This window comes from Macaca fascicularis, chromosome 2 (assembly GCF_037993035.2).
Source record: "Macaca fascicularis isolate 582-1 chromosome 2, T2T-MFA8v1.1".
In the NCBI taxonomy this organism is placed as follows: domain Eukaryota; kingdom Metazoa; phylum Chordata; class Mammalia; order Primates; family Cercopithecidae; genus Macaca; species Macaca fascicularis.
The window spans coordinates 50,427,555-50,452,394 of record NC_088376.1 but is presented as its reverse complement, the minus strand read 5'-3'; the positions used below and the strand labels follow the sequence as shown (position 1 = coordinate 50,452,394).

Here is a 24,840-nt window from a genome sequence, read left to right as displayed (position 1 = left end):
AATGATAGTCAAACAAGCTATTTTTTTCTTGCTTGCTTTACGTGTTATGTTTCATAAAGTCAACATTTGTTTGTATAAAATTATTTTTCTTTTTGTAATATTTACCTATAGTTAATTCTTCCTAAAATTTCAAACACAATTATTATACACATCTCAATATCATTTTCTACATGTCAAAATTAATCAAATTAAATCAAAATCATTTTCTCCCAGAAATCCTCCCTTTGGGTCCTCTGATTTCTTGTGAAACCTGACCTGATTGCTCTCCAGGCCTATTGCAGACTTGTTATTTTGGAACTTTCCTTTGTCTCTCTCCCATGAGGGAGCCCATGTCTTTCTCTTCCTTGATTAACTCCCTGTCTTCTAGTGAAACAGCAGTACTTGATTGATAATAAGTGTCTGGAAGATAATTTGCTGAAACCTTGTATGTGTGAAAAAGTATTTATTCTTACTTGGCCAGAATTTGGCTGCAGAGAGATTTTTAGGTTGAAATTGTTTTCATCATATTTTGTGTGCTAAGTTCTTGGCAGGACTTTCCAATCTGTTGATCCATGTCCTTCAGTTCTAGGGTATTTTCTTGTAGCATATCTCTGTTTTCTCCTTCCTTTTTTTTTTTTTTTTGTAATCTTTATCTTATGGACTTATTCATAAGTTTTACATGTCTGCCATTGCAGTTAAGGATAGAATGGTGATCAAATATATGTTTCTAGTCTGACATGTTTAATTCAATGTACCTATATTATATTTCTATTCTTCTTGATGTTGGACTTTTTGGAAAATCTAATTTTCTTTTACTTCCTAGTGTTCATTTTTTTTCTCTTTACACTACTTTTCAAAACATTTCCCCCATTTAATCTTTCAACCCTTCTATGTTTACTTTTTATTGTGAATAGCTCTTTTTCATTCCATGATTCTTTTTTAAAATAACATCCTGTTCTTGTCTCATTAAAGTAATAATTTTGTTTGTGTCTCTAATCATAGCAATTAGTTTTTGTTTTCTTCTGTTCCCCGAATTGCCTGTCATTGTAGTTCACCTTTTATTTGTTTATTTTGGTCTCTTTGTGTTACATGTTCAGCCTTTCTTCTGGACATGCTTACCCCTTTTTTCATATTCAAGAGTAAATCATCAATAAGTTGGTTAGAGGCTCTGCTTTAGTGGAAAGAGCTTAAAGATGAATGTAACCACCTTTTCATTGTAGGAAGGAAGCCCAAATATCTTTAACTAGATGCATATTTGAGTGGAGAGTCTCTGTTCTAGACAGTCTCCTTGATGGTGAATATCAGCCCAGTTGTTAGGAATCTGGTGGCCCCAAGTGAGGTAATTCATCTGGAGATGTCACCATTTCACTTGTCTTTCTCACACCCATGCTTCTCTGTGCCTTGCATCCCAAGTCTCATCTCCTTTTTTATTGTATCTGTAGCCTCCAAATTCTAATGCTTACCAAGGTTCTGCAGGGCAGATTGCTGTGCTTCTCATCATTATCATCCTCTGCAAACATGTAAGTTTCCAATCCTTCCACTTCACTGAGTCAGTTCCTGCCATTTTGTCTGTTTTTCACCTTCTGTAAACCTATTGGTGTCCTCTCTGTCATATTTTCATTTACGCTCTTTGTCTTATGGACTTATTTATAAGTTTTACATGTCTGCCATTGCAATTAAGGATAGAATGGTGATTAAATATATGTTTCTAGTCTGCCACGTTTAACTGAATGTATCTATATTATATTTTAATAAAAATATGCAAGAATGCCCCAAAAGTTTTTGGAGTGTTCATAAAAATTTTCATCACCAAAAAATATTGGGGTAAAAAAATCTTCACAATCTGTGGATATATTGAATTATTTATCACTAGGATAATTCAGTATACAATTAATGTCATAACTAATAGTATAATAACTCCATATTGACTTTCACCAAAAGGATGTTTCCAATACAGACAAATGGTTGTTGTCCTATACCTTCTTACAGAAGCATAAATTAGTTCAACATTTCCAAAGGACAGTTTGAAAATATGTCTGAAGAGCATTAAAAGAAGCATACTTTCTGATCTAGAGATTACCTTACAGTAATTTATCTAGGAAAATCTCAGTATATATATCTAGTCAGAAATTATTTGGTTGCAAATCAAATGAAAGTTGATCACAGAAAATCTCCTAGACCACAGTTACCGGAAAGATATCAGAGATTCACTGAGCCACAATGTGACCGAACTGTCTTTCTCCATACCTCTGATTCTGGTTTCTCATTAATAACTCTCCCCAAAAATGACAGTATCAGCCTTGAATCTACAGGATTATCTACTTTGGTTCCAGACAACTAAATGACTTAGTCTCCATGTCTCAATTTCAGTTTCTCAGAGAATAAATCTGATTGGCCTGGTTAAGTCAGTCTTTGTGGCCAGTGCTCAGGAGAGAATTAGTTGGAAAATCAGAACTAATTCTTCTCAGACTATTAGGGTTGGAGAATTGTTTTTAGAAAGAAGCATGGAGATCTGGAGAAACGTATCTGCATCTCTAACACTCTAGATAGTATGTACAACACTAGCCAACTAGGTGAGTTGGACCATTATACAATGGCTGGTCTATGTCCAAAGATTGGGTTGAACTGTGACTCAAATACCATGAAGGTTGTTTTAATTTTAGTTTACTATTGATCCAACAAACAAGGGATGCAAATAATAATCATCAGATTCAGAACATAATTCAGTGGACACATCTCCTAATACCTTTCTGGATCCTCAAAGTTTTGTCCAAATTTCAAAAGGGTTGGCAACACTCATAGAGTGAAAAAAACAGACAGGTAAGAAAATCCTATAGCCTCAGAGGCATCCTTTTTTGGTGGCTGTGGCGGGCTGGGGAAGATGAGAAAGAGAAGCACATCGGCACTCGGGGGCTTACCTTATTGCCAGAGAGGAAAATTGTAATGAAGAGTCTATGTAGAGCAAAGTGTGTAACAGGGCAAGAATACTAATAAACAGTAACTGACACCAGGCTTAGCACAGACAAGAAAGCTCAGAAAGGGAAGACTATAATATATGCAGAAAGAAATTGCTATTTAGTTCTAGGTGACTATATTTTTTGCAGGAAAAAAATGTATTTCTTTATTTTTTGTTTCTAAAACCAAGTCAGAAATCCAGATTTCTATGTGACATTTCCAGATTTTGAAATGTTGGAAATGATCAAGATTTTTTAAAACAATGTGTAGCCAGGAAAAACACATCTGCTGATAGAATCAGGCCTGCATACAACTAATTTGTGAGACTGTCTATGCATACTCTAATATGTGTAGACAAACACACACCTACACCCTTTGTAAATGAGTATGAATCTTAATTGTTCTCCTAGGCTACAACCCAATTAATCAAGAATGAGAAGTTTAGCTTTATATACAGATTTCCTCAAAATCACAGAATGTTAGTGTAAGAAAGAATACGGGATTTCAGTGATCATAACTCCATTATTTTATAGATGAGATAACTTACATATAGAAAGTCTTAACAATTTGTTTAAAACTTAAAGATAGTTACGTGTCTATATACATTTAATTATTTTGGAATTTTCTTTAAGAGGTAATAAGATTTCTTACATTCTAAGATATAATTCATGTCTCGATATCATATCTCCACAAGCATCCTAGCTAATTATTATTTCAATTCAAACCATAATTTATCAGGAAGCTTTATGTTTCTTTCATAAAGCCATCAAAATTATTTCAATGTGTCATCTAGAAAGTTTAATGTAACTATAGCACATAATAATACCATGATTATTCTGGATTAAATAACATCAACATTAACCTTTATTAACTATTGGCAAGGGACCCATCTTTAACCATCCACTTCGCTTTACACTTGGAATTTGTAAAATGCTATATTTATTTCTGGTTACATTTGTCCGGGTGATTTTCAAATTCCAACCTTGGTTCTTGTGCCCAGATTTTTTTTTTAGGTCTTTTACTTCACACATTGAAATTTATGGGGCATTTCCCAGTACTCCCTGCTGTGTCCCTCATCAGGTCCTGGCTGTCAGGCCACTAGGAAACAAGAAATGAATGCTGGAAAACCCTGTGGCTGTTCTTAACTAAAGAACTCCAAACATGCCCAAAGTTCTCTGCAAATCCTCCTAGATTGGCAGAAGAAAAATGGCAACAAGCTGCAGCCATTCAATGAAGCAATATTTTCCTTATTACTTGCAAAGTCTTTTATTTAGCCTCAACAGTATCATATTTGAAATGATTTTATGACTGGGGGCAATACTTGGGTAGCCATCTGTTCTCTCAGATTAGCTGTCAAATGAGTAGAGTGTTTTTAGTCAATGTTTTCAAACTGCATTAAAATATCAACAAATTCAATATTTGTTCATGGCATTGGTAGGGAATATTTTCATATTTTATTCTCTCAAAAAGTTGGACTTTACAGTAATTTAATATTACCTCCATAGTATCTGGTACAAATGAGTAGATTCTAACTGACATTTAAAAAAAGAAGAAGAAGAAGAAAAGAAAAGAAAAGTGGTCAAAATGTCAAGATGGATTTGGTATACCAGAGCTATTTTTATACTTGCAATTTTAAAAGCAAATCTTTAATTTGGAGATTTCTGCCTATCCACCATTACAAGTCCCTTCGGGGCAGCGATCTATCAAGTTCTGACTCTCTTAAACTGTTTGTGCCAGATTCCACATCGATCACACTCACACTTGCTGCACTTTTAACCAGAGAGCCAAGAAGCAATAATTTTCAATTAAGAAGCTAGAAGACTTGGAGTTTGATTTATGGTGCATGACTAATTATCAAATAGCTGGCCTAATGAAAATTAAGCTGCTGGTTACTACAAAGATTTAACTTCATTTTCTTGAAGAGATACTGATATGATCCAGAATGTAATTTATTTATTGAAGTAGTATGATGCATTTTAAAAGTCATAGACATGTAAATGAGATAATTATCATTTTTAAGTGACAGGGCTAATTATTGATATTATGATGAATTTTATATTCAGAGTACATATACACCTGAAACAAAAGATTATCTTTCCTTGCAATAATGATTTTCACTTCCTTCTTATGCTATTGGAAGATCAAAAAATATTGCACATAGTATAAGTATTGGAGAATCTTTTTCAAAAAGAAGTAAAATTAGCTTTAAATTTTTCTGAAAATTCCTTGATGTAAATTATTCAGAATGAGTAAATGAATTTAAAAACATGAAAAATATTATCAAGGGAATGTGACAGTCCGTATGTACATTTTATATTAATTACACTTTTTTCTTTGTTTGTTAAATACAGATTTATGAAAGGCAAATGCCTAAAATCATAAAAAAACAAGGATGAAGTTTACCTTTGTTCCATAAATAAAACAATTTAATGCTATGTCATGTGTGATGTTCTTTACCCTATTAACTGGGAGTCTTAAAATATTTTAAAAACTTAAAAATATTCAGTTTTCTACCCCAACTTTGCTCTACTCCACCTCTCACATTCTCCTTTGCAAGCGACCTGAACTACCCCATGTTCCCCAAACATCACATTCATTTCCCACCAATCTTTCCTCACTTATATAAATCTAACTACTTGTAAACTTCTCAAAAATTACATCTCCAAATTCTGCCATCTTTCAACTCCAATCTCAGATGACACATCCTCCATAGAAAAGCAAAAGTTTTCTCTTCATCTTTCCCCTACTCTGAAATGATGTTTCCTTTCTTTTAGGTCCTATAGTATTATATAATCATCTGTAACATCAGGGGTTATCAATCCTGGTTGCTATGATGGGGACTTGAAACACTATTGTTTTTTATTTCAGTGTTCATTAATGGATATTTTAATTAATTATAATTTAACTGTATACTTATGTGCACTTTCTAAATGTACATTATACTTCAATAAAATGTATTTTAAATTTTTCAGTGCTGTGGCTCCTCCCAAACCAATTAAATCAGAATCTCTGGGAGACAGAACTTTGGACATTTTTTTTTTTTTTTTTTTTTTGCAAATGTTCCCCCATATGATTCCAACATTCAACCAGCTGTTCAGAACCACTGACCTATCTGATGTCTTAAGGTTATCTTCTTGTCTAGAGAGAGAGTTGCCCTTAATAACTATCCAACGAAGTGTGAATGGATTACCAAAACTGCACAACTCTGAACTATACACATTCTTCCACAGAGTTTTATGTCTGACCCTTCTCTAGGTGATAAACTTGCAATCACTGCATGTTTCAGAGTTGACCAGGTGCTCTTAGGGATGCTCACTGCTAAAATATGATAATTCCTATGAAGTTGATATTATTACAGTATTTGTAATTTTATGGTTCTACTATAGCCTTAAAAGAGGATAATTTTTAAGTTAATTCTTTTAAGAAGGAAATTATAAATATTATAATAATATCAACCCCATAGAAATGATCACATTTTAGCAATTTCTTGAGAAATACCCAATGTAGATGACAGATTTATGGCTGCAGCAAACCATCATGGCACGTGTATGCCTATGTAACAAACCTGCATGTTCTGCACACGTATCCCAGAACTTAAAGTATAATAATTTTAAAAAATTCTCCTCTTATTGTGTGCTTCTTGGTATTAGGAGCCAGCTCACTTTTTTCAAATACATGTTCATCATAGCACTATTTTGATGTTGCTTGGCCAACTCTGAGGCTACCATTAAAAAGAATAATGAGGTGGCCGGGCACGGTGGCTCAGGCCTATAATCCTAGCACTTTGGGAGGCCGAGGTGGGAGGATTGCCTGAGCTCAGGAGTTCAAGACCAGCCTGGGCAACACGGTGAAACCCCATGTCTACTGAAATACAAAAAATTAGCCAGCCGTGGCAGCGTGCTCCGATAGTCTCAGCTCCTTGGAGGCTGAGGTAGGAGAATTGCTTGAATCCGGGAGGCAGAGGTTGCAGTGAGCCGAGATCGCACCATTGCACTCCAGCCTGGGAGACAGAGTGTCAGACTATAGTAAGAAAGATAATAACTTTGTGTCTCTCTATTTTTAACTATGTCTTTGAGATGTCAAAAAATATTAGAAACAAACTTCTAATTGTTTAAATTATGATATATTAATGACCAGATGGCATTTGTTGAAATAGTCTGTCTTTGTGAAATTTATTTTAGCTGTTCTCTATATTGCTATCAAATTTGTTCATATAGATATTAATAAATAAGCTTCCATTTGAATAAAGCTTCTCAGTGACAGCCCTCATTCTATTTGCACTCTACCCTACATCTAATGAACTGTCTCTCTAAAGTACAAACCTAATTGAGTTTCTACCTTATTTCAGAATCTTTACTACACAAACATCTCCTAAGTCTTGGCTACTCAAATTGAGGTTTGGGGGCCAGTGGCATGTGTAGAAACCTATTAGAAAGGATGAATTTCAAGGCTCACCCTAGAAACAAATCAATCAAAATAAACATTTAAATAAGTTGGCCAAGAGAATCATACGCACACAACTTTGAGAAACTGTAACCTACAGAATAGTAAAAGGCCAAGCTCTTCATTATCTGCATCCCATCTATACCATTCAGCCTTATTTTTACCTTATATTCAACATGTTATCCTAGTCATGCTAGCTCACATAGAGTTTCCGAAGCAAACAAACATTTTCTTGTATTTGCACATCCTATCAGCTCTATCTTGTCTTCCTTACCACACGTTCAATTGGTAATTCACCTGCTGAGCTTCTCAATTCAGCTTATTCTCCTCCTTTTTGAAGCAAGAGTATCTCTGACTCCTCAGATAAAGTTAGGGGATTTTCTTGTTTACAAGGCTCTCTTTGAAAAGTTATCAAATGGTATTATAAATAATATTTGCATTCCTATTTTTCTTTAGGCTGTGGGTTCCTTGAGAGCAGGAATTACATCTTGTTAAATCCCACATTCCTGGCCAGGCGTGGTGGCTCACACATGTAATCCCAGTACTTTGGGAGGCCGAGGCAGGCGAATCATGAGGTCAAGATGGCCAACACGGTAAACATGGTGAAACCCCATCTGTACTAAAAATACAAAAATTAGCTGGGCGTGGTGGTGCGTGCTTGTAATCCCAGCTACTTGGGTGGTTGAGGCAGGAAAATCTCTTGAACCCAGCAGCTGGAGGTTGCAGTGAGCCAAGATCGAGCCACTGCACTCCAGTCTGGTGACAGAGTGAGACTCCATCTCAAAAATAATAATAATAATAATGATAATAATCCCACATTCTTATCTAACAATATTTTGAACATCAAGAAATGGGTCCTCAAGTACTTTATGAGTGCTGGACAAAAGACCTAGATGAGACCATTTCTGAAGACAAAGTGTTGCAGAATGTTCCTTTTACACATTTAAAAGCACTTTGATTGTGGTTATTTATTGATTCCTCTGTTTGTAGTGGACCAAGACTTACATAGAAATTATAGAATAAGAAGTGAATTGGAACATAAGTCCAATCATTCTCTTTCAAAAAAAAAGATGATCCATGGTTAACCTCTGTATATGTTTTATACACAATAATCAGTAAATGGTTTCTAAATAATATGATTTATTTTCCAATGCAACCCTCACTGACTTGTATTAGTTACATAAAGCATTTAGTACAGTGTTGGTTTAAAGTGATCAATAATAGATATATTCTTTTTTTAGCCTTTTTTCTCTTAAATCTCTCATGCCACAATTAAACTCCCATTGTCTTTGTTCAATGCTTTAGTAAAATGGGAAAAATCTAAAATTAATTTCAAAATTTCATTTTAGCTAAAAGGTAACAGAATACCCAACAAATAAAAAACTTACTCACTTATTTTATTTCCTTTGCCAAACCACTTTAGATTGCTTCAAGGCAGAGGTTTTCGTTGTTGTTGTTTTGTCTTGTTTTGTTTTGAAGAACATAGAAAACTCTTATGTACAATATTACTATAGAAGATGCACACATACTGCACACATACTAAAGTTCTTACTCTGTAAGTCAGTTTACTTGATGTAGCAGCAGCTACGTCTACCATTCACTAGGTATCTCTTCTTTTTGTCAGTCACCAGAACAAGTGGATTACTTGCATTAGACCACTACAATCAAATCAGCCTCACAAGGGAGGGGGCAACACATCCATTTTGTGGACTGAGAAAAGAAGACTTCAAATGATATTTACTCATACTCTATTACCGATCAATTTTGCTCTTACAAATATATCTGTCCCAGAGAATCTTTCTTCCAGGTCCATAAGCTTCATAATACATAGCACTATCATATGACCTACCATAGTTCCTGCATGGTCCTATAATCTTTGGGAGTATGCCAAGAATTAAAGGCCCTGGACACTCTGAACTTCAATTATTTAGGATTGAGCTTATAGTAAGAAACTCTGAAGGATGAGGTAATATCTTGGTATGAGACAAAGAGCAGGCTTGCTTATTATTTGGTATAGTTGAAATTCCTCAACTGTGATGTGAACCCACTATATATTTAGCATCCATCTAGTCTCCTCTGTCTTGCCCTCATGAAACTTAGGGCATGAGACCCAAGAGCCTCATATCTTTTGCCAGAATCCATGAACAACAACAGGGCAACTTATTGGCTTCTAAGTAAGATAAAATTAAGTCTCAGACCTGACACTTAACTGCAAAGGAAACTGGAAAATGTAGTTTTGATTCTGGGCAAATATATGCCCAGCTGAAAATTCTATTAGTTTGAAAACAGCTACTTGCCATAATTATCAATGTCAGCATAATTTAAGTTATATATGTGGTTGCTGATTCTACACTCCAAGCAATGCAACTAGGGCATTAGATATTTCTAAATTCCACAAAAGTAAAGGAAGAAAATGAAAAGCCACTAGTAGATTGCGTGAAAGATGTGTACATTGCACAGACTATCACTGAGGTATTAATCATTTATTTGTATGAACTTGATACTGATTTGAAAAGAAACAGCTTAGTGTTCAGTGACATGTAATTCAGTTGGGAAAAATGAATTTATGAGTTTTACCAAATAAGAAACTGTTGACATGGGAAAATGGGTGTTACTGGCTTGAAGCAAAATCTTAGAGATAATAGTGGAGCACACTTTTAAGAAAGGCCATATCACAAATGATCTTCATGGCACAAAGAACAATACTGTGCAAATTAACATGGACATCAACAATTCTGAACCAAATAGTGATTCACTAATCTGAATTCAGAGAAGCTTTACTTAATTAATATCTTAATTAATTTATTGGTCTTTTATTTTTCTGTTTATGAGTGCCTGAAGTGATATGTGGTATCTTTAAAACTATCTTCCTTCTTGTGATTCCATCCTGTGTGGCTGTTTTCTGGAGCAGTAGTCTTTTATCTTTGTCTGCCTTCTCTCCCACCTATGTGTGTGCCACCACCCATGGAAGAGTCGATGGACATAGACATGAGCGCCTTGAGACTCTAAACTATCTTTTCAATTCTGAACTAAAGGCCAACAAAGATGATCACTTTGATGTGGATAATGACGAAAATGAGCGCCAGTTATCCTTAAGAATGGTGAGTTTAGGGGCTCGTGCAAAGGATGAATTACACATTGTTGAGGCAGAGGCAATTAATTATGAAGGCAGTCCAATTAAAGTAGCACCAGTGACTTCGAAAATGTCTGTATAGCCAATGGTTTCCACTGAGGCTTTGAAATAACACCACCTGTGGTCTTAGAGTTGAAGCGTGGTTCAGAGCCAGTGCATACTAGTAGACAACACTTCGTAGCTGGGTAAAAGATGCAGAGTCAGAAAATGAAAAAGAGGAGGATGTAAAACTCTTAGGCATGTCTGGCAGGCAATCTGCCCCTGGAGGTGGGAGCAAACTTCCACAGGATAAAGTAAAACTTACTGCTGATGAAAATGATGATGACTTTGATGATGAGGAAACAGAAGAAAAAGCTCCATTGAAGAAATCTACATGAGATGTGCCAGCCAAATGTGCACAAAAATCAAAGCAGAATAGAAAAGATTCAGAACCATCAACACCAAGATCAAAAGGTTAAGAATCTTCAAAAAACAGGAAAAAAACTCCTAATATGCCCAAAGGATGTACATTTACAAAAAATACGAAGACAAAAATGCATGCAAGTGTAGAGAAAGATGGTTCTCTTCACAAAGTTGAAGTCAAGTTCATTGATTATGTGAAGAATTGCTTTTGGATGACTGACTAGCAGTAGGCTATTCAAGATCTCTGGCAGTGGAGGAAGTCGCTTTAAGAATATAATTTAAACAATTTGGCAAAAATTTTCATCTTATTTCTTTTCTTTAACAGTTGATATCTGGCTGTCCTTTATATTCCCCTACTGTGTTTGATAAATGTTCTTCAGGTTCCATTGCCAAGAATATGTTGTCCAAAATGTCTGTTTAGTTCGTAAAGATGGATCTCTGCCCTTTGCTTGGTTTTAAATATGTATAGAATGTTATAACAGGACATAGTAGTAGTGGAAATGTAGTAGTAGACATGGAAATTGTGGGGAGACAAAAATATACATATGAAATAAACTCAATATTTTAATTAAAAAAAACCATGAGTAGATCTAAGATCTCTTTATACAAATATAAAGTAAAATACACAAGGAATAATAAATCATTGAGTCATAGTTTATTTGTAATAAACATATAAAATAGTGTTTTTGTCTTACAATGGGATGACGTATTAGGCTTAACAAAATAAGGTAAATTCTCGACTGTGTATATGAATATTGTCTTTGACTTTGGAGTTCCATCCATAAAAAGAAAGCTGACAATCCTCCACTCTTACTTCATTCTTCCAAACCCTTTCCATGGTACTTGCAAGCTCTGACCAGGCAGACTAGGACAAAATCCCATGAAATAGCAGGTTAATAATATAGAAGAAACATGGATTCCTAGATGATTCCATAGGGCAAAGCCACCAACCTATTTCAGGCACCTTTCTGAGTCTAGACTATTATATCTGAGGGAAACAAACTTTTATTGTATCAAGTCTGGTATTTATATTGTATTAAGTCGGTGCATTTGTAATTTGTATTTCTATTGAATTAAGTAAGTATGTATTTGTTGTGATTTACTTATCACAGAAATACTAAGGAAAGGTACTATTATTACTCCCATTTTTAGAGATAAGAAAATGGACACTAATAGTGGTTAGCTACTTGCTCAAAGTCAAACATTAGTGAAGAAAATGAGATTTTTTTTCACCTGTATATGCTGATTCCAGAAGTACCTTCATGATGGTGCTATTATTGTTTCCAGGGAACACACAGCCATGTGAACCATGTTATACAAGTGCAAAGTATTGATATGGTGCATTTATGTATCAGTAACTCTCTACAGCAATACAAGTATCTTATATCCAAAAAACACACAAGTCAGTATAATTTTTACCCATTGTAAGCATAATATTGAATATTTAATCTTAAAAAAAAAGCTCAAAATGTCTCCACTAATGTAATATTATCTATTATTGATAAAACCTGGAAAAATAGTATCTACAGTAGAAAAGTGGTTAAAGAAAATAAACACAAGCTCAGATGTTTACAATATAATAACTATGTGAAAAAGTCAGGCTGCAAAGAAAAATGAAAAGGAAGTGTTTAGTACAACAAACCTCCATGATACACAAGATTACCTATGTAACAAACCTGTTCTTGTACCTCTGAACTTAAAATAAAAGGAAAACTGTAACATTTGTTAAGTATCTACTATGTGCCAGATACTAAATATTTTCTACAAAATATTACTTTGTTTAATCATGACCACAACAATGAATGAAGATGACAAGTATCCATTCTCTCATCTCATTTCCTGGGTGAAGGAGCATAGGGATAATGAGTTAAGGATTAGCTAAGATCACACAGCTAGAAAGAAATGATGCAGGAAATTTCATCATGTTTATCTCTCACCAAAGTATACTCTTTTCTTTTATTCTGCACTGTTCCTCAAAATGCAATATACAATTTGATTACAACTATAGAAAAACATGATTGTTAATAAGCACATAAAATCTTTTCAAAAATCTAAAAAACAAAAAGAATATGCCAAGATAATGTGATTATCATGATTTTTCTCATCATTTGTTTAAAATGGTGATCAACAGCCAAAAATAGACTTGGGGTTCATAATTCCATTCTGTGATATATTAATACCCACTCCTCTATACTTTTTAGGTATGTCTTGCTTAAAGCAGAGATGGAATACTTAAAGGTAGTACACAATAACTTTTTCCATGGCTTTTTTGGGACATCAAAGAAGTATCTCTTCAATCATCCTTAAAGAATCCGTGTATGATAAGAAAGGTATTTGGCAAGCCTATGTCCTGAATGGTATTATGTAGGATTTCTTCTAGGGTTTTTATGGTTTTAGGTCTAATATTTAAGTCTCTAATCCATCTTGAATTAATTTTTGTGTAAGGAGTAAGGAAAGGATCCTGTTTCAGCTTTCTACTTATGGCTTGCCAATTTTCCCAGCACCATTTATTAAATAGGGAATCCTTTCCCCATTTCTTGTTTTTGTCAGATTTGTCAAAGATCAGATGGCTGTAGATGTGTGGTATTATTTCTGAGGGCTCTGTTCTGTTCCATTGGTCTATATCTCTGTTTTGGTACCAATAACATGCTGTTTTGGTTACTGTAGCCTTGAAATATAGTTTGAAGTCAGGTAGCATGATGCTTCAAGCTTTGTTCTTTTGGCTTACGATTGTCTTGGCAATACGGGCTCTTTCTTGGTTCCATATTCACTTTAAAATAGTTTTTTCCAATTCTGTGAAGAAAGTCATTGGTAGCTTAATGGGAATGGCATTGAATCTATAAATTACCTTGGGCAGTATGGCCATTTTCACAATATTGATTCTTCCAATACATGAAACTACAGCGGTTTGTAGTTCTCCTTGAAGAGGTCCTTTACATCCCTTGTAAGTTGGATTCCTAGGTATTTTGTTCTCTTTGAAGCTCTTGTGAATGGGAGTTCATTCATGATTTGGCTCTCTGTTTGACCCAGCCATCCCATTACTGGGTATATACCCAAAGGATTATAAATCATGCTGCTATAAAGACACATGTACACATATGTTTATTGCAGCACTGTTCACAATAGCAAAGACTTAGAATCAACCCAAATGTCCATCAGTGACAGACTGGATTAAGAAAATGTGGCACATATACACCATGGAATACTATGCAGCCATAAAAAAGGATGAGTTTGCATCCTTTGTAAGGACATGGATGCAGCTGGAAACCATCATTCTCAGCAAGAACAGAAAACCAAACACCGCATGTTCTCACTCATAGGTGGGAATTGAACAATGAGATCACTTGGACACAGGAAGGGGAACATCACACACCCGGGCCTATTGTGGGGAGGGGGGAGGGGGGAGGAATAGCATTAGGAGATATACCTAATGTAAATGATGAGTTAATGGGTGCAGCACACCAACATGGCACATGGATACATATGTAACAAACCTGCACTTTGTGCACATGTGCCCTAGAACTTAAAGTAAAATAATAATAATAATATATATATATATATATATATATATATATATTTGAATCCACCCCCACTTTGAGATGCCTTGCCTTTTTAGGTCAAACCAATGTATAGTCTCCATGTATTGATTTCTGACTTCGCCTGTAACCTCTGCCTTTCTGCCTTTAAAAACCCTTACCTGTAAGCCATCTGGGAAATTGGGATTTAAGTCTTAGCTGCCTGATCCTCCTTCTTTGGTGCCCTGCAAATAAATGTTTTCCTTTCTCCTGCTGCAAAAAAAAAAAAAAAAGAAAAGAAAAGAAAAGAAAAAAGAAAAACAGAAAGGTATTTGGCAAGCCAACATAATATAGCTTTCCAGTATAATCAATTGCCTTCCAGATTTACTCTTGATCTTTCCCAAATTTGCCTCCTGTTCAGTGTTGGCTTCCTCAGTGTACAGCAGCAGATGCACAAGCTATCCATTACACATTCCTCTCTCTCATCTATATCTTACCCATCACTAATTCCTCTCAATTTTACTTCCTGTGATCTCTTAAAGTCATTTATTTCTCTCTTCACCAAGCTACTTTCACCTCTCGCCAGAACTACAACAAATAATCGACCTGATCTAGCCACCTCCATCCTTGGCCACTTTTGATCTGTGCTACAGTTGGAGTAACTCTTTTCCATGCAAATCTAATTATGCCATCCCAGGCATAACATTTTTACAGTTTTCCATAGATCTCTGAAAGAATCCAAATCTACAAGGCCCTGAGGAATCCCAGCTTCCAGTCGCATATCTCATTTCTTACTGGTCCAGCCACATTAAGATTATTTCACATTTCTCAAATGTGGCATGCTCCCACAGAAAGCTCTCAATGAACTTCAACAGAAAGTGTTCTCTACCCTACTCCATCTTCTTCTACCTTTAACAGAAATAGTCATTCTTCACATATCATTCTAAATATTATTTTCATAGGGAACCAGTGTCAGTCCCACATAATGTCAGGCCTTATTTTCACACTGTTACAGAATAATACATAATTCCTTCTAGCACTTAGATTAATACTAATTTTGAATTTATGCATGTGGTTATTTAATTACTATCTAACTCTCCCAGGAGATTATAGGCTTCATGAAGGTGAAGATCTTGTCTGGTTTTGCTCATGTTTTGTATTCAGCACCAGGCACAGATGTTCAAAACGTAATTCTCAACAGATGATTAAATTCTCTGAATGAAGGGTGGCACAGATAATGACCACAACAACCATTGTCCTACAGTCATAAAACATAAAATATATTTGTTCTCAGCTTCTTTGAGGCTGAACACATAAAGTCAAGGTATATTTTGCATCAAAATTTTAATAAATCAATGAAATTCACCTTTCCATCTACTTGTTTCTCTCCCTTCTCTCCAATTGTATCTTCTGCCCTTCACGTAATCCGTCCCTTTTTTTATTCCCAAGCCCTTACAAGATTTTTATTTGGTTAACAAATATGATAAGTCCCTGCTACACTCAAGGCATTATGCTAGACCTTCCTTCAGGAGATAAGAGTGACATTATAACTGGGAGTAACTATTGCACACTTATTGTGTTACCAGCATTGTTCTTCATGATATACACATAAAGCTAAGACTAGATGTGAAGTATAGCTCTTGCTGGTGAGGCAAGCAGGAAATTAAAGGCCAAACCCTCAGCAACCACAGTGTGTTGGTCTTGTCACTTCCTCCGTTGCCTACCGGTAACTTCATTTTAGGGTAATCCAATACAGAAAAAGATGAGACAGAAAGGAATGTATTAAAAGTCATTTGTAGCTCAGGCCACACTCCTTGCCCTGCCAAGACGTCTGCTTGGAAGGAGACCACAGAGGAGTCATTCTGAAGGACATTTAAGAAATACGTTTAATGCAACTCACTGAATTTCATTTTTTTTTTTTTTGAGAACTACAGATTCCCATGTAATCTATAAGTGTCCTACCTCAAACCAACACTGTAGTGTAAGACTAAAGCAAGTACTGGAACAAGTCAAATTTTGAAGGCTCCTGTGTTTCATTTTGCTGACTCATGCCTTTGTAGTGCCTTGATCAACCTGAGCTGTGACTGAAGAATTGCAGCAAAACCAGGGTCTCTAGGGAAAAGTGCCTCTTTCTAGTACTACAGATTTTCTCCAAAGCTTGCTACAACTCTGAGAGGTGGGTAGTATTTTCTCCATTATACATGAGGAAACTAAGTTTCATAGGTCATCCAAGAAACATGAGATAACACTAACTTTGTTCTTTCGATCTTGAAAGCCCATGTTCTTTTCAGTGTACTATGTGATTTTATAGTAGGAAGCAGTAAGGAACACTTATATCTACAGGTCCAGGCCATAGATTTTAGTAGAGGAGGAAGAGTTATTCTGACAGGGTCATTGAGGAGAACAGCAAGGAGCATAAGGAGCATTGTAGGAAGAATATTTATGAGGAAAGATACCAATGTCAGAAACAGCAAAGTGCCCCGTTTGACTGAACTAATTGCTGTGTGCTAGAGAGAGGAGCTGAAAAGTTATACTGGAAATATATAAGACTCTAGAAACTGGAACCCGGTTAACATTTTGGCCTTTTACTTCCTTTGTTGAAATTTTGGTGGGACTTAGCTAATTAATAATCCGTGGGCTACTTGTACTCTGAATCTTGGATATTTTATCTTATTCCTTACTGCCATTGACTCCCTTTCTGTGTGCAGGTGAATCAACTTTTTCCATTATATTTTGAAAATTAATTACAGCATAATAATAAGTTATGAGCAAATTTCCCAAATGTTAGTCTTCAGTGGCAAGACAGTTAATATAAATATATGAAAGGTACAGAGGCAACTAAAATAGAGTGGTAGAGACTAAGCAAACTAGACAATACCTTTTCCATCTAAGGCATTCAAATTCAAACTTTTGGTAAATGTGGTAGTTGTCATGTAATAAGAGTATATTATAAATTATTTTAATTGTTTTAAACATATTAATTCATTTAATCCTCACAACAGCCCTATGAAGAAAATAAGAAGCATTCTCATTTTACATGTTAAAAAAAATGGGGATACAGAGAAGTTAATTAACCCATTCAAGGCCACTCAGTGGTAGAGCCAAAATCTGAACCTAGAGCTTCTGGCTCCAGTCAAATTTTGAAGGCTCCTGTGTCTCATAAGCACCTCAGTGTATGTCTGGATATCACAGAGTGCTTTTCATGCTAAATGTTTTTCTTCTTACAACCGTAAGAAATTTAGATGCAACTGTTGGTAAAATCTGTATTTCAGACATTTATCACAATCTGTTCAGCAAATACTTATTGTGCACCTATATTTTCAAAGTACTGGGTATCACCCAAAGAGCCTTCCTGACCAAAGCCAGGAACACATACCCATATGCTTGCACCTATCCATGGCTGTCCTTTGACTAATCTACTGGGTGTCATTCAATGCTATTTAACCAAAAACGAAACAGAATCACACATCCCACTGAATCAAATTACCAGTCAACAAAACAGAAATTTCATTTATTAGTTAGTACTGTAAGATAAATAATTGGTTTTTGGCAGGAAATAAGAGAGTAGTCTTATAGAAATGATTTCTGTTACATTATCAATTCATAAAAGTTACCACCACTCTGTTCCTGATTACCCAGTCAAATTAGTCTAGACTCTGGACCAGTGTGTGTGTGGTTTTTGTTTGTTTGTTTGTTTGTTTGTTTGTTTGTTTAATTCAAGGCAATCTGTTTTATATTCACCTGGAGTAACTAGTTGAAAGGTAAACTTATTTACAACCCTGCTATATCAGAAAATTTTGCAATGAGATTTAGGGATTCGAAGGTAGAACAAGCTTTTAATATTTTCCATACTTTCTTCAGTTTGAGAATCACTAGTAAGGGAAAACATGAGAAAGGAGACTGAAATGACTTCCCAGAAAATGTTGAGGTCTATAAAAAAGTAATTTGTACTAAAGGATAAATTCACTATTTCTAAAATTAGACATTGTAGGTTCAAATATGCTCTGAATGTAGATCATTATATTTAACACAAAAATGGCATTATTCAAAATTACAGTAAATAATTCAGCCCTATAAGATTATGCATTTATATTTAAATTTCTAGAGAAATATATTAGAGTTATCTTATTTGGCAACTTACAACAATAAAACCAAAGTGTTGGCCAGCCACGGTGGCTTACGCCTGTAATCCCAACACTTTGAGAGGCTGAAGCAGGTGGATCACTTGAGGTCAGGCGTTCAAGACCAGCCTGGCCAGCATGGTGAAACACCATCTCCACTAAAAATACAAAACAAATTAGCTGGGCATGGTGGTATGTGCCTGTAGTCTCAGTCACTTTGGAAGCCGAGGCAGGAGAATCACTTAAAGCCAGAAGGCAGAAGTTGCAGTGAGCCAAGTTCATACCACTGCACTCCAGCATGAGCAATAGAGCGAGACTCCATCTCAAAAAACAAACAAACAAACAAAAAATACAAAATGTTTTAGGCAACATAGCTTATTTTTCCTCTTAAAATAATAGGTCCAGAAACAGGCAGTTGCAGGCAATGACCCAGCTTCTCGACTCTGCAGACATGGGGTAACTTGAGTTCCCTGTTTTTTTGCTCTTCCATCTTCCATTCTGTTACCACACCACTTTGTTGCTTCATGGTCACAAATGACAGCTTTTTCTCCAGCAAAGCATTTAAAGCACAAAATAAGAAAATGGAGACAGGCAATGCCATAGGTCCAAACAACTTCCCAGCAGATGTCTAGTTAAGTTGCATTCATCTGAGCAGTATCTCAAGACCACACCACAAGATGCTGAAAAATTGAGAAATGGGATGGCCATGACTGCTTTAGACCAGTAGTTAGCAAATTACATACCATGGGCAAAATGCTGCCTGTTCTCTGTTTTTGTAAATAAAGTTTTATTTGAACACAGTCACATATATCTTTCTACAGATTTTTTTATCTATGAGTTTTTTCTTTTTTTCTTTTTCTTTTTTTGAGACGGAATCTCTCTCTGTCACTCAGGCTGGAGTGCAGTGGCCAGATCTCAGCTCACTGCAAGCTCCGCCTCCCGGGTTTACGCCATTCTCCTGCCTCAGCCTCCCAAGTAGCTGGGACTACAGGCGCCCGTCACCAGGCCCGGCTAGTTTTTTGTATTTTTTAGTAGAGGCGGGGTTTCACCGTGTTAGCCAGGATGGACTCGATCTCCTGACCTCGTGATCCGCCCGTCTCTGCCTCCCAAAGTGCTGGGATTACAGGCTTGAGCCACCGCGCCCGGCCATCTATGAGTTTTTTCACGCTAGATCAGCAAAATTGAATAACTGCATGATAAACCTCCTGGTCTACAAAATCTAAAATATTTACTATCTTATCTATTATAGAAAGTTTTGTGACCCATAGTTTAGACCAATAATGATCCATCACATGCAGCTGTTTACATCACTGCACTAGGGGTTTTGGTGGCAGAAATAAATATTGGGCAGGCAATTTCAGTGTCTGCCACACTGTGCGTTTTGGAGAATATTCTTTGTTTATTGCCCCATCTCTAAAAAAAGAGGTGTTCCTCTTAAAGTTTTATCTATCTCAATGTCATTGTTAGGATTCTCTCTGAAAATAAATACAAAATATTCACCACCGTGCCTATCATATAACAAAGGTTCCAAAATGTTAGCTATTAGTAAAACTATTTATATAAAAACCCTACTGCTTTAGCCTTTCGTTTTCATGAACTAACACCTGAACTGCTTTTGACTTTAAAAATTATGGAAAGTCAGTTTCATTTTAAAAATTATAGTTACAGGTATCATACTTGTCTAATAGTCTTTCTACTGGTAGATTATGGTAATGTGGACTTGAAAGCACCTTCTAGATACATATGGACATATAGCAACTTATTAAATGTTCTAGCACCAACAAACTGACATAAATATATTTATTGAATATTATCTACCATCAAATGCAAAAAGATAAAAACCTTTTAATTTGTTATATATAAAATACAATGATTTGTGTTTTACTGGAAGTTTTCTTTAAAGAAAATCGGTGTCTGTATGAGGCTTCTTCCTGGCATGCCACTGTTTCCAGTAAGGTTCCTATCAGGCCCTGTATAAATATTTTCGTAAGTCACACTTAGCCGTTAGAGTTGTCCGGAAAACCTTCTTTGCAAAAAGTTATTTAGGTTCATGAGACCAAAAAGGCTGTTATATAATTTCTCCTATGTGCATATATTCTTCCTGCATAGTCAATGAGAAAAATTAGCTTAAATGTTGTTTTCCTTATAAAATAAATGAATAAATTTATTTTATTTTATTTCCTTATAAAATAAATCTACTAATAGAACCTTGATTTTTTTAATATTAAAGCATAATAACAGAATGTTGAACTCTTCTACTGTATAATCTTTTTCAATGTACAACACTAATTTTCTGTTTTAAAAAGACATGGAGATCTACTTTCACAACATAATTTGAAACACAGAAGAAAATGTTGCATGCTGAGTGATAAAATTGAATTTTATTTTTGACTCTTGAAAGAGACCTATCCATTTCATTTAGGTCTTCCATATTTTTAACTTAAAAAAAATAGAAATCTACAAAAATATTTTGGTAAAAATCTCTGGAACTCTGCAGGAGTCCAGGGAGTCGAGTGAAATTACTTCCCTGCATTAAATGAATAACTCATTGACTGGCCCTATCCTCATTTAGCTCAAATGAAATAATAATGAAGAAGCTTGTATAAAAGTGATTTTTTAAAAACGCACCACAATCTCTCATGCATGTTTTAGAATTATTCACCAAAATCTGGAGATATTGAATATAAAAGATGAGAAACAGTTGCCTAGTGCCTTTAGCCTTGCAGCTCAATATTTAGAGATCACTCTCTTTCTGCTGAGAGCAAATAGTCTATTATTACAAAACAAGTAGCCGTGAGAAGGTAACTTTATCAGTAAAAAATTGGCCTAAGCCGAAATTTTGGCCAAAAAAAAAAAGGAAACAAACAAAAAACACAATAAGCACTGCCAGATAGAATCAGAAACACTATTATTTGGAACATAATTCATTACACAGTTACAATAATTACTTTTTTGGAGTATTAATCCCATCCCCAATCAAAGGAAAGCCTTAGGAATTCAAACATGCAACACAAAACTTTAAAATGAACCAAGATATTCTTTGCATTGAGACATTTCGTACCCTCTTTTTCTAAGCTCACCCAAGAGCTAGCTTTCACCACAATGCTACTCTAAGCAGTTTGCATCTCTTTGGTGCTGACCATCACCACTAGGCTGACAACACCAAGTGCTTCATTGTGAGCCTTGTATATATTTAATAAGCACCTATATATGTAAGCACTGTAATACCTGTATATAAGCATTTTGGTAAATATATATTAAGCTATAATCATCATTCTTGAATCTTTTCTCCATAAGCTTAATGCACCCTTCCCAGGGCTTCCAGTGTCTTTCTACTTTCTCAGGACCTCCTCAGTGATAGGCAATCTACATCTTCTCTTTCTGAGATATTCCCCAAGCAGCACTTTATTCCATCTTGTTTATGTTTGATTCCAATCAACACCCTGCAAAGGTATTTCCTGAACTACATCCAATTATATATTTTTAATTCATTGACAAATCATTAATTTGTGCCTCCCACAACAAAGTGATCAGCCTTCATATGTTATTCCTCCCAGTGGCATTTTAAGTACAGTCAATTTCATAACCCAAATAATAAGTCTCTGATGGTGAAATGTCAGATTCTGATAAAGGTAAATGAGCAAGATACACTGTTCTGGGGGCAAGAGAGCCTTCTTAACATCTCATAAGTTCTGAGCTAGAGCTGTATAATTTAGCTATACTTAAAACTGGACATTTTTTGAAAAGCTTCATTGATCTTTTATTTACATACCATTAAATTTATCCATTTTAAGTGTGCAATCCAATGATATTTAGTCAATGTACAGAGTTCTACAACCATCACCACAATCTAATATTAACAGTAACATTATTCATAATAGGGAAAAATGGGAACAAGTCAAATGTGAATGGATAAACAAGAAAACAAACAAAACCTGGTCTTTTAAATGAAATTACTGCAGAGTTCATTGATGGCTTAAATCTAATATATATGATATATTTATTTACCTATATATTTGGAGGAAAAAAATAAACAATTTGAAATTCTCCTAATTCAGAGTGAAAAGTTTGTACTTTAAGAAAAAGCCAAAGTTCATTATTTTGAATGTCACATTTTTATTTTGAATAAAAAATAGCAGAAGATAATTTTACCATTGACATTTCTACTAGTTCCCTTTGCATAATGAATATGTTGTTACATTATGTAAATATCATGGTTTGTTCTTTCAGTGAGCATTAGTCCAGTTACCCAGAGTAAGGCAAGAAAATTGTCCTCCAAAGTCATGTCATAATGGTTCTAAAAATACAGAACCATTTGATGTAGCCATCCAACTATTTCTAGGCAGAATTCTATTTATGCTTTGTAAACTAAAATGATTCATAATTGGCAAATAAAGAGATGATGGAAATAAATTTAGCATTGGGAAATAGTCATATGCGTCTCATAGAACCAAATTCTAATAAATTACTATAATTTCAGTGTTAATAATCTCACGCCAGGAAAATCTTGTCCACAAAAATCTGACCACATGTTGGCTAAGCAGAAAGTTTTGTTGAATGCAATGTGGACCTTTCCTTTGAAAATAAACAAATATAGCCGGGCGCGGTGGCTCAAGCCTATAATCCCAGCACTTTGGGAGGCCGAGACGGGCGGATCACGAGGTCAGGAGATCGAGACCATCCTGGCTAACACAGTGAAACCCCGTCTCTACTAAAAAATACAAAAAACTAGCCGGGCGAGGTGGCGGGCGCCTGTAGTCCCAGCTACTCGGGAGGCTGAGGCAAGAGAATGGCGTAAACCCGGGAGGCGGAGCTTGCAGTGAGCTGAGATCCGGCCACTGCACTCCAGCGCGGGCGACAGACAGAGACTCCGTCTCAAAAAAAACAAAAACAAAAACAAAAACAAAAAAAAAAAGAAAAGAAACAAATATTACAAAGACTACAGTTATTATGTATGTACTCAATTTTTCCCATATCCAAAAATGTGTGTTGGATAGCTTATATTAAATAGAAAAATAAAACACTGGAAAACCTTTTCACCTAACATGGAACAGCTTACACCTCTATCTCTGGATGGAAAACCAGATTAATAAAAAACTGAATTTAATGTTATTTATATTCTTTATATCTGATTTTAAATCTTCTCAAAACTATTTGTACATCAAATGTAATTTTATTGCATCTTTCAAAAGCAAGTCTCCTCTAGTCAGAGAATAACTTTACTCTTATCCATTTTAAATCATAACATCTGGTTTCTCTCTCTAGAAATTTGTTTAATTAAATATTTTATTATGGATATGCATTCAGATTTTCAAAAATGGTCCTGCCCCTAGATAATGACAAGTGGTTGTTTCCAGTAGGACTTATGTTACTACAGCTGTGGTTTAAGAATAACTTTTTCTGTATTTTGATAATATGCTCTAGCTTCATATGGGTATACCAAAAGCAAAAATATTAACACTGTGGACATAAGAGGAAATAAAAACATAAGGCTCCTCTCAGAATTTAATGTCTGATGGCTAATCAATTCCTTTTGTCACTTGTATCAAAAATTTCCAATAAATTTTTAACAATTTGCCGATCAAATATGAAAACTAATCTGGCCAGTCTCAGGCCCCAGTCCCTTCTAGGCCCACAATTTTATAAAAATCACGGAGTAAAAGACCAGTGAGGTTCCTCTAAATCCCACCATTTCTGCATCATCCATTTCTCAAGAAGTTTGTAGATGCACCAAGATGGTACACTACAGGCACAATTCCCCAACATTTTCCCAGTAACTGACTACACAGACTTATCTGACAGTCAACACTCCTACCCTTGCCCCGGTCTCTGACAGGCATCCTGGTATATACATTTTTACTATTAAAAATTATCCCTGTTTAATTTATCAAAGAACATGACGAATAACATCAAATGTTGACCTAGACTAATTCACACCCAACAAGCAAATTACAATCAGACTGTGTATGCTTTTGAAAGAGTACTAGTCCTTATTTGGAATGTTTTTAAATCACATTATTATATTTTTTAAACATCACAAGATTTCTTTAATCAATTACTTCCTTAGGGTCTGTCAAAATAGTATTTACCTCACTTTGGAGGTGAGTAGAAGAGAACACTTTACCTTTAAGACCTTTGAATAGTATCCTACAAAATGCTGCAATATCCTCAAAACCCTTTCAAAGTACAGTTGTCTTGAACTAGCCCAATAATTGATACTAGTAAGACACCTTAAGAGGAGAAACAATGTGTTACAATAAATGTTTCTTGAATGCTACTTCTGTCTTTACAT

General features: G+C 35.2%; 1 pseudogene; it reads left to right on the top strand.

Annotated features, from left to right (window-relative positions):
• The first annotated feature begins 10,341 nt into the window (after window positions 1-10,341).
• Window positions 10,342-11,181, top strand: LOC123571738 (nucleophosmin-like; annotated as a pseudogene).
• The last annotated feature ends 13,659 nt before the right edge of the window (window positions 11,182-24,840 follow it).